A 15,058-nucleotide genomic window follows, 5' to 3' on the forward strand; every position below is an offset into this window, starting at 1 on the left:
AAGTTATGGCGAGAAATGAGAAACAGGAAGTGTCTAATTACTGTTGCACACATTGCTTGATTCTGATGAAACTTCACCAGTTTGTTTGTTGTATGATGCCGATTCCATAAATGTGACTATTATGAGTCAAAGTTATAGCGCCACCAACTGGCAGCAGGAAGCGTGTCATTTTCAAAATCCTTTGAAATCAGCCTCTTAATTTTACTTGATTTTCTTCAAACTTCATCAAAATAATGTCAAAACACGGCCGATGAGAATATGTAAAGGGGTCGATGATAAATCAAATACTGTTGCCATGGCAACGTGTCAAACTTTAAAATTTGATTCCTGTCTTTTCAAGGCAGATAACATGCTTAGAATTTCATGAAACTCAACACACACGTCAATATTAATGACAGTAAGACACTGGCAAAAGGTCATAAATGGGCGTGGAGCAGGCACTCTATAGCGCCATCTTTTGACAAAAGTTGGGGGGTTAGTTTTTCCTACAGTCACCAAACTCTGTACATATATTGTTCTCATCAATCTGGACAACTTTCTAAATCAAACTCATTAGCTAAGACCAACAGGAAGCCGGCTATTTTGATTTGAATGTGGATTTTTGGAAAAATCAGGCTGTAAACAAATTCACACTCCTTCTAAGAAAAATAAGGTATTCACACCAAACTTTTTTAACATGAAGAGAAGATTCTGAAGATGTTAAATTGCGAGCGGATTTGGGATATCTTGAACGGTGTTGACGTGATGATTTTTTAAAGATGTAGTAAAAAACATAACCGTAATTTTTTTATATCTTTAAAGTGCAGCATCCAAACTCTTTACAACTTTTTTCACACAGAGATCTTATCATTCTGAGCAAGTGGTGTAAATATCAATTTTATACAAGCTTCTATGAATTAAAGAAAATTAAAAAAAGAAATTAGAAACCTGCTGTCACTCTGCCTGTGCCTGTCTGTGTTCAGTCACCATTGAGTCACTGAAGAGTGACTGAAGGGGGGAGGGGTGTAAGGGAGAGAGACCAGTGGAACATGCTGTTTTGCTTAAGACCATCTTTGAGGAAGATGCACATTGCTGTAGCGTAATCGACATAAATATGTCTGATATTTTGAGAAAATATAAAGGGTCATTAAATCTTTCATTGTTTGTATTTTGCAGTTGTTGTTTTTTATTTATTTTTACTGAACTGTACCATGAACTTGTCCTATTCAGTCACATAGCAAAAGATTAAGAAAAATACAACTTTTAAGCATGAGTGAATAATCTTCATTGTAGACAATATTTTCATAGTGTTATTTATTGAATATAAAATTATAATAATTAAAAATTTCAAGACAAACTTTGACAACAAAACAAACTTTGCTGTTATCTGTTCAAAACATCCGAAAACCATCATTTTAAGATCAGTTATATATATATCGCCCCATTAAAACACTCAACTTGATTTTTAAAGATATTTTGAAAGAATTAAGCGTTTATAGAGCACTTTGTGTATTGCTGTACACCCACATGAACTGTGTTCATGTTCATGTTAATTCACAGTACATAAACTAATTTACCTTTAAACAATATATGAATACTTTTTTTTTAGCTTAATATTAATTAACATTAATAAATGCTATTTAATTATTGTTCATGTTAACTAATATAGTTAATGTTAACAAATGAAACTGGATGGCAACATTTTATATATTGTGTGTATGTGTCTCTGTGTTGATTTTAAAGTGTAACCCTTTCAATTCAGTAAACTTAAAATCCAAACTAGCAGAGGGTTACTGTGAATGCATTTGCCAACTGTGCACCGTTTTCCTTATTGATTTTAGTTATGTAGCGCTTAAGAGTGATGTCTTATAACAGGAGTCACCAGCAAAGCAATATCCACATACAAATTGTACAGATTGGTAACGATTTAAGCAAAAGTGGTGAATGTAATGCAAGCAATAATAACATTTTGTTATCATTATGAATTACATGTTCTTATCATCATCATCAGAATATAGGGAAAATGTTCACATTTGGTTCACAGTTGGCATTATCTGAAGTCCTTGCAGGGGATTAGGTTTATAGCAAACTCCTCCTAGACATTTAATGAAATCAACATTATATTTGGTCAGTCTGATCTAGAGGCCTTAGAGATGTTAAATTGTGAAGATCTTGAGTTTCAGTAAAGGGCGTGTCCGTGGCGGCCTGACAAAGTTTGATGTTTTGCCATGGACATAGGTGTAATAACTCAGCCATAAAATGTCTGATCTGCCTCAAACTTCAGAGGTTTGGTAAGAGTCCTGGCCTGAAGACACCTAAAGGCCAATATTCAGATATTATCATAGCGCCACCTGTTGACACCAGGATATATCATATCTTTCACTAACTCAAACATACCAAGGTCAATCTGCACCAAACTTCATATGTTTGATAATAGTGCTGGCCTGAACACATCTACATGCCATTTATAGGCATAGCGCCACCAGCTGCCAATGGGAAGTTTGGCACATTTAAATGACTTATGACATATTTCTCATATATTTACTGTATTAAAAGCATACTGCCCACCGTTTGCTGTTTTCCTAAAGCCACCGGTCGGCGGTGAGCCCGGGTGCGAGGGCCCGTTCATCGCTGCTTGCAGCTTTAATTAGGGCCCGAGCACCGATGGTGTGAGGACCCTATTGGATCTGCTCCGTTTCTTATTATTATTCTTCTTCTCCGGAATGAATCGCATTTTTGAGGCCCTAAACATACCCGAAAACTCATGAAACTTTGCACACACATCAAACCTGGCGAAAATGTACGTCTGATATGGGTTTCAGAGATGGGTGTGGCAAAATGGCTCGATAGCGCCACCTTTACACGTTCCGCGGTGTGCGCTTTCAGCTGTGATTCACATACATGCACGAAAATCGGTACACACATGTAACTTACCAATACCTACAAAAAAGCCTCTTGGGATAAAATCCAAAACCCAACAGGAAGTCAGTTATTATTACTTTTCTCAGCAAAATTTGTGTCATTTTTGCCATTTTCAGGCGTCATACTTGAACGAACTCCTCCTAGAGATTTATACGGATCAACGCCAAATTTGGTGAATCTAATCTAAAGCCCTTTGTGACGTTAAATTGCGAAGATCTAGAGTTTTCATCGGAGGGCGTGTCCGTGGCGGCCTGGCAAATTTCGATGTTTCGCCATGAAAAAGGAAGTTGCTATAACTCAGGCATAAAATGTCCGATCTGCCCCAAACTTCACATGTGTGATAACACTCCTGACCTGATGACATCTACATGCCCATATTCAGTTATAGTCATAGCGCCACCTGCAGGCAACAGGAAGTGACATGCTGTACTCTACAACCAACTCCTCCTAGAGATTTATACAGATCAACACCAAAATCGGTCAGTCTTATATAAAGGCTTTAGTGATGTTAAATTGTGAAGATCTTGAGTTTTCGTTGAAGGGCGTGTCCGTGGTGGCTTGACAAATTTCGAGGTCTCGCCATGGATATAAAACTTGTTATAACTCAGCCATAAAATGTCCGATTTGCCTCACACTTCACATGTTCGATTAAAGTCCTGGCCTGAAAACATCTGAAAGCCAATATTCTATTATAATCACAGCGCCACCTGTTGGCAACAGGAAATGACTTGTATCAAACTCCTCCTAGAGATTTAACGATATCAACATTATATTTGGTCAGTCTGCTCTAGAGGTCTTAGAGATGTTAAATTGCGAAGATCTTGAGTTTTCGTTAAAGGGCGTGTCTGTGGCGGCGTGGCAAAGTTTGATGTTTCGCCATGGACATAGAAGTTGTTATAACTAAGCCATAAAATGTCCGATCTGCCTCAAACTTCACAGGTTTGGTAAGAGTCCTGGCCTGAAGACACATAAAGGCCAATATTCAGATATTATTATAGCGCCACCTGTTGGCAGCAGGATATATCATATCTTTCACTAACTCAAACATACCAAGGTCAATCTGCACCAAACTTCATATGTTTGATGAAAGTGCCAGCCTGAACACATCTACATGCCAATAATCAGTTATAGGCATAGCGCCACCAGCTGGCAGCAGGGAATTTGGCACATTTAAGTGACTTTGACATATTTCTCCTATTTTTACTGTATTAAAAGCATACTGCCCACCATTAGCTGTTTTCCTAAAGCCACCGGTCGGCGGTGAGCACGGGTGCGAGGGCCCGTTCATCGCTGCTCGCAGCTTTAATTAGGGCCCGAGCACCGATGGTGTGAGGACCCTATTGGATCTGCTTCGTTTATTATTATTATTATTATTCTTCTTCTCCGGAATGAATCGCATTTTTGAGGGCCTAAACATACCCGAAAACTCATGAAACTTTGCACACACATCAAACCTGGCGAAAATGGACGTCTGATATGGGTTTCAGAGATGGGTGTGGCAAAACGGCTCGATAGCGCCACCTTTACACGTTCCGCGGTGTGCGCTTTCAGCTGTGATTCACGTACATGCATGAAAATCGGTACACACATGTAGCTCACCAATACCTACAAAAAAGCCTCCTGGGACAAAATCCGAAACCCAACAGGAAGTCGGTTATTATTAATTTTCTTAGCAAAATTTGTGTCATTTTTGCCATTTTCAGGCGTGGTACTTGAACGAACTCCTCCTAGAGATTTACTCCGATCAACAGCAAATTTGGTGAGTCTAATCTAAAGCCCTTTGTGACGTTAAATTGTGAAGATCTAGAGTTTTCATCGAAGGGCGTGTCCGTGGCGGCCTCGCAAATTTCGATGTTTCGCCATGAAAAAGGAAGTTGCTATAACTTAGGCATAAAATGTCCGATCTGTCCCAAACTTCACATGTGTGATAACACTCCTGACCTGATGACATCTACATATCCATATTCAGTTATAGTCATAGCGCCACCTGCTGGCAACAGGAAGTGTCACGCTGTACTCTACAACCAACTCCTCCTAGAGATTTATACAGATCAACACCAAAATAGGTCAGTCTAATATAAAGGCCTTAGTGATGTTAAATTGTGAAGATCTTGAGTTTTCGGTAAAGGGCGTGTCCGTGGCGGCCTGACAAATTTCGAGGTCTCGCCATGGATATAAAACTTGTTATAACTCAGCCATAAAATGTCCGATTTGCCTCAAACTTCACATATTCGATAAGAGTCCTGGCCTGAACACATCTGAAGGCCAATATTCTATTATAATCACAGCGCCACCTGTTGGCAACAGGAAATGACTTGTATCAAACTCCTCCTAGAGATTTAATGATATCAACATTATATTTGGTCAGTCTGATCTAGAGGCCTTAGAGATGTTAAATTGCAAAGATCTTGAGTTTTCGTTAAAGGGCGTGTCCGTGGCGGCGTGACAAAGTTTGATGTTTCGCCATGGACATAGAAGTTGTTATAACTCAGGCATAAAATGTCCGATCTGCCTCAAACTTCACAAGTTTGGTAAGAGTCCTGGCCTGAAGACACCTAAAGGCCAATATTCAGATATTATCATAGCGCCACCTGTTGGCAGCAGGATATATCATATCTTTCACTAACTCAAACATACCAAGGTCAATCTGCACCAAACTTCATATGTTTGATGAAAGTGGTGGCCTGAACACATCTACATGCCAATAATCAGTTATAGGCATAGCGCCACCAGCTGGCAGCAGGAAATTTGGCACATTTAAGTGACTTTGACATATTTCTCCTATTTTTACTGTATTAAAAGCATACTACCCACCATTTGCTGTGTTCCTAAAGCCACCGGTCGGCGGTGAGCCCGTGTGCGAGGGCCCGTTCATCGCTGCTTGCAGCTTTAATTAGGGCCCGAGCACCGATGGTGTGAGGACCCTATTGGATCTGCTTCGTTTATTATTATTATTATTATTCTTCTTCTCCGGAATGAATCGCATTTTTGAGGGCCTAAACATACCCGAAAACTCATGAAACTTTGCACACACATCAAACCTGGCGAAAATGGATGTCTGATATGGGTTTCAGAGATGGGTGTGGCAAAACGGCTCGATAGCGCCACCTTTACACGTTCCGCGGTGTGCGCTTTCAGCTATGATTCACGTACATGCATGAAAATCGGTACACACATGTAACTCACCAATACCTACAAAAAAGCCTCCTGGGACAAAATCCGAAACCCAACAGGAAGTCGGTTATTATTAATTTTCTTAGCAAAATTTGTGTCATTTTTGCCATTTTCAGGCGTCGTACTTGAACGAACTCCTCCTAGAGATTTACTCCGATCAACAGCAAATTTGGTGAGTCTAATCTAAAGCCCTTTGTGACGTTAAATTGTGAAGATCTAGAGTTTTCATCGGAGGGCGTGTCCGTGGCGGCCTCGCAAATTTCGATGTTTCGCCATGAAAAAGCAAGTTGCTATAACTTAGGCATAAAATGTCCGATCTGTCCCAAACTTCACATGTGTGATAACACTCCTGACCTGATGACATCTACATATCCATATTCAGTTATAGTCATAGCGCCACCTGCTGGCAACAGGAAGTGTCATGCTGTACTCTACAACCAACTCCTCCTAGAGATTTATACAGATCAACACCAAAATCGGTCAGTCTAATATAAAGGCCTTAGTGATGTTAAATTGTGAAGATCTTGAGTTTTCGGTAAAGGGCGTGTCTGTGGCGGCCTGACAAATTTCGAGGTCTCGCCATTGATATAAAACTTGTTATAACTCAGCCATAAAATGTCCGATTTGCCTCAAACTTCACATATTCGATAAGAGTCCCGGCCTGAACGCATCTGAAGGCCAATATTCTATTATAATCACAGCGCCACCTGTTGGCAACAGGAAATGACTTGTATCAAACTCCTCCTAGAGATTTAATGATATCAACATTATATTAGGTCAGTCTGATCTAGAGGCCTTAGAGATGTTAAATTGCGAAGATCTTGAGTTTTCGTTAAAGGGCGTGTCTGTGGTGGCGTGACAAAGTTTGATGTTTCGCCATGGACATAGAAGTTGTTATAACTCAGCCATAAAATGTCCGATCTGCCTCAAACTTCACAGGTTTGGTAAGAGTCCTGTCCTGAAGACACCTAAAGGCCAATATTCAGATATTATCATAGCGCCACCTGTTGGCAGCAGGATATATCATATCTTTCACTAATTCAAACATACCAAGGTCAATCTGCACCAAACTTCATATGTTTGATGAAAGTGGTGGCCTGAACACATCTACATGCCAATAATCAGTTATAGGCATAGCGCCACCAGCTGGCAGCAGGAAATTTGGCACATTTAAGTGACTTTGACATATTTCTCCTATTTTTACTGTATTAAAAGCATACTGCCCACCATTTTCTGTGTTCCTAAAGCCACCGGTTGGCGGTGAGCCCGTGTGCGAGGGCCCGTTCATCGCTGCTTGCAGCTTTAATTATTATTATTATTCTTCTTCTCCGGAATGAATCGCATTTTTGAGGGCCTAAACATACCCGAAAACTCATGAAACTTTGCACACACATCAAACCTGGCGAAAATGGATGTCTGATATGGGTTTCAGAGATGGGTGTGGCAAAACGGCTCGATAGCGCCACCTTTACACGTTCCGCGGTGTGCGCTTTCAGCTATGATTCACGTACATGCATGAAAATCGGTACACACATGTAGCTCACCAATACCTACAAAAAAGCCTCCTGGGACAAAATCCGAAACCCAACAGGAAGTCGGTTATTATTAATTTTCTTAGCAAAATTTGTGTCATTTTTGCCATTTTCAGGCGTGGTACTTGAACGAACTCCTCCTAGAGATTTACTCCGATCAACAGCAAATTTGGTGAGTCTAATCTAAAGCCCTTTGTGACGTTAAATTGTGAAGATCTAGAGTTTTCATCGAAGGGCGTGTCCGTGGCGGCCTCGCAAATTTCGATGTTTCGCCATGAAAAAGGAAGTTGCTATAACTTAGGCATAAAATGTCCGATCTGTCCCAAACTTCACATGTGTGATAACACTCCTGACCTGATGACATCTACATATCCATATTCAGTTATAGTCATAGCGCCACCTGCTGGCAACAGGAAGTGTCATGCTGTACTCTACAACCAACTCCTCCTAGAGATTTATACAGATCAACACCAAAATCGGTCAGTCTAATATAAAGGCCTTAGTGATGTTAAATTGTGAAGATCTTGAGTTTTCGGTAAAGAGCGTGTCCGTGGCGGCCTGACAAATTTCGAGGTCTCGCCATGGATATAAAACTTGTTATAACTCAGCCATAAAATGTCCGATTTGCCTCAAACTTCACATATTCGATAAGAGTCCTGGCCTGAACACATCTGAAGGCCAATATTCTATTATAATCACAGCGCCACCTGTTGGCAACAGGAAATGACTTGTATCAAACTCCTCCTAGAGATTTAATGATATCAACATTATATTTGGTCAGTCTGATCTAGAGGCCTTAGAGATGTTAAATTGCGAAGATCTTGAGTTTTCGTTAAAGGGCGTGTCCGTGGCGGCGTGACAAAGTTTGATGTTTCGCCATGGACATAGAAGTTGTTATAACTCAGCCATAAAATGTCCGATCTGCCTCAAACTTCACAGGTTTGGTAAGAGTCCTGGCCTGAAGACACCTAAAGGCCAATATTCAGATATTATCATAGCGCCACCTGTTGGCAGCAGGATATATCATATCTTTCACTAACTCAAACATACCAAGGTCAATCTGCACCAAACTTCATATGTTTGATGAAAGTGGTGGCCTGAACACATCTACATGCCAATAATCAGTTATAGGCATAGCGCCACCAGTTGGCAGCAGGAAATTTGGCACATTTAAGTGACTTTGACATATTTCTCCTATTTTTACTGTATTAAAAGCATACTACCCACCATTTGCTGTGTTCCTAAAGCCACCGGTCGGCGGTGAGCCCGTGTGCGAGGGCCCGTTCATCGCTGCTTGCAGCTTTAATATTTTTATTATATTTTTAAAATATTTTTCTTGATATTATGAATTCATAAAATTATATACAATAATCTAACAAAGATACCACACAGAAAAAATCAAGCCAACTAACGTCTTGGTTACGTATGTAACCCTCGTTCCCTGAAGGAGGGAACGGAGACGTCACGTCGGAGACCGACGAATTGGGATATCGCTTAGAGATACCAATCCTCTTCGTGTGTAAACTAAACGAGCCAATGCACATTGGCATGCATGATTGCATCCAGCTGTCGCTGATCACAGCGTGAGCATAAATACACAGCAGGTGCAATGCATAGACAGGATTTCGCTGAGGAGCCGAGCTTGGGTCCGGCCGCACAGCGGTGGTACAGCAGCTGAGGCGACGGGACGTGACGTCTCCGTTCCCTCCTTCAGGGAACGAGGGTTACATACGTAACCAAGACGTTCCCTCTCAGTCGGTCTCTTCGACGTCACGTCGGAGACCGACGAATTGGGATCCCTAGCAAAGCGCCGCAGCTGCTGCCCCCCTCCAGTGTCCTGAGCAAGCCACCTGGCCTCCAATTTTTGCTAAGGCCAAGGGCGGATCAGAAAAGACCAGTCACTGTATAACATAGCACTACCTACTTAGTGAAGCTGGAGCACTGGGAACGTGCGGAGCTCCCACCCATCCCGCAGGAGGTTCGGAGCAATACGCATATGACTCAATTAGGACATATGGAAGAATGGAGGTGATTGAACCCTCGTGAAGATGGTAGAAGGTTACCGGGGAAACACGGTCTCTGTGGGTACCGTGGAAGACATATGGGATTCACTTAAGTCTCTCATGTATCCTAAGCCTTCTATCGGTTCTAAAGATTCATCGAGAGAGGCCTGGCGCCTAGACGCTCCGCTACGTCTGGAGCCGAGGAAGGAGGACTCGACAGGGTCTTCATGGACACTCTGGAGAAGATAGCAAGCCGACCTGAGCCAGTGCCTCTCAGTGCTTCTACCCGTTTGAGGTGAGAACACAGGAGGAGACTGGCTCTACACGAAGGCTATAAAACCTAGCGAACGTGTTAGGGGTCGCCCAACCCGCAGCTCTACAAATGTCAGATAGCGAGGCGCCACGAGCCAGCGCCCAGGAGGATGCAATACTCCTAGTAGAGTGAGCTCGCAACCTGAGCGGGCAGGGCACGCCCTGAGCTTGATAAGCCAAGGCGATGGCATCCACTATCCAGTGTGCCATCCTCTGCTTGGAGACGGCCTTCCCCTTCTGCCGTCCTCCGTGACAAACAAAGAGCTGATCTGAGGTCCTGAAGCTTTGCGTCCGGTCGACGTAGCATCTTAATGCTCGGACGGGACAAAGCAAAGCTAGGGCTGGGTCTGCCTCCTCCGGGGGCAGCGCTTGCAGGCTCACCACTTGGTCCCGGAAGGGAGTAGTGGGAACCTTGGGCACGTAGCCAGGCCGGGGCCTCAGGGTTACCTGGGAATCTGCCGGCCCGAACTGAAGGCACGAATCGTCGACCGAAAACGCCTGCAGGTCCCCTACCCTCTTGATGGAGGCCAATGCCAGCAGGAGCAGAGTCTTCATAGAGAGATACTTCAGCTCGACTGACTGTAAAGGCTCAAAGGGGACCCGCTGTAGTGCTGTGAGCACCAGAGACAGGTCCCAAGAGGGTACGGAGGGGGGCCTAGGAGGATTTAACCTCCTGGCTCCCCTGAGAAACCTGACGACCAGGTCGTGCCTACCTACTGACCTTCCTTCAACGGGGTCATGGTTTGCAGAAATAGCGGCTACATAGACCTTAAGGGTGGAGGGAGACAGCCTACGCTCCAACCCTTGCTGCAAAAAGGTAAGCACGACTCCTTCGGGGATCCTCATTTCTTGAGAAAGCCCATTCGACGAACAGGTTCCACTTCAAGGCGTAAGCATGTCTCGTGGATGCAGCTCTCGCCGAAGTGATGGTGTCTACCACTCCTTGGGGTAGATCACTCAGAACCTCCGCGTCCCGTCCAGGGACCAGACATGTAGTTTCCAGAGGTCTGGACGCGGGTGCCACAGGGTGCCCCGTCTCTGAGTCAGTAAATCCTTCCTCAGAGGAATCCGCCAGGGAGGGGCTGTCGCGAGGAGCATCAGTTCTGGGAACCAGGTCCGAGTAGGCCAGTAAGGCGCCACTAACAGGACCTGCTCCTCGTCCTCCCTGACCTTGCACAGTGTCTGTGCGAGAAGGCTCACTGGGGGAAACGCATACTTGCGAAGGCCCCGTGGCCAGCTGCATGCCAGGGAGTCCGTGCCGAGTGTACCCTCGGTCAGGGAGTAAAAGAGCTGGCAGTGGGACGTCTCTGGAGAAGCAAACAGGTCTACCTGAGCTTTCCCGAAACGTCTCCAGATCAGCTGGACCGACTGGGGATGGAGTCTCCACTCTCCGGGAAGCGCAGCTCGTGAGAGCTCGTCGGCTGCACGGTTGAGCAAACCCGGAATGTGAATGGCACGAAGCGACCTCAGATGCTTCTGACTCCAGAGGAGGAGAGAACGGGCGAGCTGCGACATGCGACGGGAGCGTAGACCACCTTGTCGGTTGATGTACGCAACGGTCGCAGTGTTGTCCGTACGGACCAGCACGTGTCTGCCTCGAAGGCGCCCTTTGAGACGGTTCAAGGCAAGGCGTACTGCCAGCAGCTCTAGGCAGTTGATGTGCCAGTGTAGCTGGGGGCTCGTCCAAACCCCCGACACTGCCTGCCCGTTGTACGTGGCTCCCCAACCGGTGGTGGAGGCATCCGTGTGTACCACAGCGTGCCTGGAGACCTGCTCTAAGGGAACTCCTGCCCGAAGAAAAGCTAGGTCTGACCACGGGGTGAAGGTTAGGCGACAGGCCGAGGTTACTTTGACCCGGAGAGTGCCGCGCTGCCACGCTCTCCTCGGGACTCGGCCATGAAGCCAGTGCTGAAGTGGCCTCATATGGAGCAGGCCAAGCGGTAAAACTGCCGTAGCTGCTGCCATATGCCCCAGGAGCCTCTGAAACTGTTTCAGTGGGACCACTTCTCTGCTCTTGAATGTATTCAAGCAGTTCAGCACCGACTGAGCCCGCTCTTGCGTGAGGCGAGCTGTTTGGCTGACCGAGTCCAGTTCCACACCAAGAAAAGAGATCCTCTGCACGGGGGAGAGTTTGCTCTTTTCCCAGTTGACCCGAAGGCCCAAGCGGGCGAGGTGTGCCAACACCAGGTCCCTGTGTTCGCATAACTGCTCTCGAGAGTGTGCTAGTATCAGCCAGTCGTCGAGGTAGTTGAGGATACGAACGCCCTGTTCCTTGAGGGGAACAAGGGCCGCCTCCGCGACTTTCGTGAAGACACGGGGGGAGAGGGACAGCCCGAAGGGCAGGACCTTGTACTGATATGCTATGCCTTCGAACGCGAACCGCAGAAATGGTCTGTGGCGCGGAAGGATCGAAACATGAAAGTACGCGTCCTTCAGGTCGATCGCTGCGAACCAATCCTGGGGACGAACACATCTGAGGATGTGTTTTTGTGTGAGCATTCTGAAAGGTAGCTTGTGAAGAGCTCGATTCAAGATGCGCAGGTCCAGGATCGGTCGTAAACCGCCGCTTTTCTTGGGTACTATGAAGTAGGGGCTGTAAAACCCTGTCTTCATATCGGCTAGAGGGACCGGCTCTATTGCTTTCTTCGCCAGCAAGGTAGCAATCTCTGCCCGTAGGACAGGGGCATCTGCTACTTTCACTGTAGTGAAGTGGATGCCCCTGAACCGAGGCGGACGCCGGGCGAACTGAATCGCGTAGCCGAGCCTGATGGTCCGGAGGAGCCAGCAAGACGGACTGGGAAGCCCTCTCCAGGCCCCCAGCCAACGTACAAGAGGGACCAGCGGGACCACTGACGTACCCGCGGGGGGGCAGCGAGGTGGAACGCAGGGACCCCGCTCGGGCGTCTCTATGCCGGTCCGAAGCGGGGTCAGAGTGTCTGTGTGTGGTGTGTGCAAGACATTTACCTGCGTTCTGGCAGCTGGTGCGTGAGTAGTCCGTCTTACCGCACTCTCCAACCGCCCAGCGCCATTTGCTGGCGGGAGAGGAGAGGGGGTGAAGCCCGGGGCTAACCCGTGCAACACCCGCTGTCCCCTCTGGGGACCCAGAGATAGTAGAAACTGCTCTTTTATTGAAAATTTGGGTGTCACCGACCGTGAGGCCGATGACGGGTTTCTTAAAAGAAACTTTTTTAAAGGAAACAAAAGATTCTCCGCCCGGCCCTCCTCCGGGGGAGGGAGTGGTGCGATCACCATCTCCCGAAGAGCAGCTTCCTCCATCTCTGGGTCGCCCGTCTCAGGGACGCTTGTTCTTGCGTTTCCCACTGGTCTTGGTGGGAGCCTGGATGGGCGGGGCGGCCGCCCTGGGACCGGCTCCACGGCGCCGCCGTGAAGGCTGCTGCGCAGGCTGCTGTGGAGCGGGGGCGGAGGCAGGGGGCCGCCCTCGGCGACGAGCAGACCGAGGTGCCGCCGGCGGCTGGGTGGAGGCAGCAGCGGGAGCACGCCGGGGCAGGATATGACTGATGGCCTCAGTCTGCTTCTGGGCGGCCGAAAACTGCTGGGCGAAGTTTTCGACCGCGTCGCCGAAGAGGCCGGTCTGGGACACGGGGGCATTCAGGAACCTGACCTTGTCTGCTTCCCTCATGTCGGCCAGACACAGCCAGAGATGGCGTTCCTGGACCACCATCGTGGACATCGCACGACCCAGAGACCGCGCCGTAACCTTCGTCGCTCGTAGCGCGAGGTCCGTAGCGATACGGAGTTCACGTAGAACTTCCGGGTCGTGACCACCCTCGTACAGGTCCTTCAGTGCCTGGGCCTGATGGACCTGTAACAACGCCATAGCGTGTAGGGCGGAGCCAGCAGCGCCACAAGCCGTGTAGGCACTGCCGATCAGAGCCGACGAGTGCCTACAGGCCCGGGAGGGGAGCAACGGGTTGCCCCGCCAAGTGGAAGCGGCGCCGGGACACAATTGCATCGCCACCGCACGCTCCACCGGCGGGACAGCCGCGTACCCCCGCGCTGGTCCGCCATCAAGGGTGGTGAGGGAGGACGTGCCACTGGAGCGGTTTCTGGCAGTAAAAGGTGCCGTCCACGTCCCAGTAAGCTCATCATGCACCTCCGGGAAGAAGGGCACTGGGGTGGGACGCTGAGAACCAGCGCGGGCCACCCCAAGATACCAGTCATCCAGCCGAGAGGGGTCGGGACGTGATGGAGGGTTCCATTCAAGCCCTACCCTCTCGGCGGCCCGGGAAAGCATAGCCATCATCTCGGGGTCGGTATCCGGCACCGCTGACCGCCCAGTGGACGGCAGCGATCCGGAATCGTCCTCCCCCGAGAAGTCTGGCTCACCCCCCGATGCAGCGATTGACATCCGGTCGTCAGGGGGAGCCCCAAAAGTAATGAGCGGTACCTCACGAGGAGGACCCGAACACTCTTCTGGGAGCTCCAGATGGAACGGGCTGTCGGTGGAAGGAGGAACCCCCAGCGGATCACCCGCCGGGAAATTCCCCACCGTCACCGTCAGACCAGTCAGCCCTCTGCCAGAGGTAGAGTCCCCCCGGCGTTTGCCGGGGGGAACGGTAGATCTGGGCAGAGGAACTGGCACCCCGCCCCTTTGCAGGAAGCGGAGTCTGGTCCGCAGCTCCGTGATGGACATGCCGCCGCAATGACAGCATGACTCATCCACAAACGCCGCCTGAGCGTGCTCAATACCCAGACACGTCAGACAGCGATCGTGACCATCACCTGGCGCCAGGTAACGACCGCATCCAGAAACGCACGGGTGAAACGGCATTGTGTTTCAAATGCCTCGTCTTTAAAAAGACGTTCACCCGTGATACTCTTTTAGAAACTGCTCTAATGCTGAAGCACACAGGGGAGATGGCCGCAGCGACACAGAAGGCAGGTAGTGCAATCCTTGACTGCGCGCTTTTTCCACCCACAGGAGACCACCACCGCTGACGCGCCGTACCGCCAACACCGCAGTAAGAGTTCTAGTAGAATGGCTCGTTGCGTCTCTCTCAAAGAAGATCGGCTCCGATGCGAAATGCTGTCTATGCATTGCACCTGCTGTGTATTTATGCTCACGCTGTGATCAGCGACAGCTGGATGCAATCATGCATGCCAATGTGCATTGGC

The sequence above is a fragment of the Garra rufa genome, chromosome 1 (genome assembly GCF_049309525.1).
Source record: "Garra rufa chromosome 1, GarRuf1.0, whole genome shotgun sequence".
Taxonomy (NCBI): Eukaryota; Metazoa; Chordata; class Actinopteri; order Cypriniformes; family Cyprinidae; genus Garra; species Garra rufa.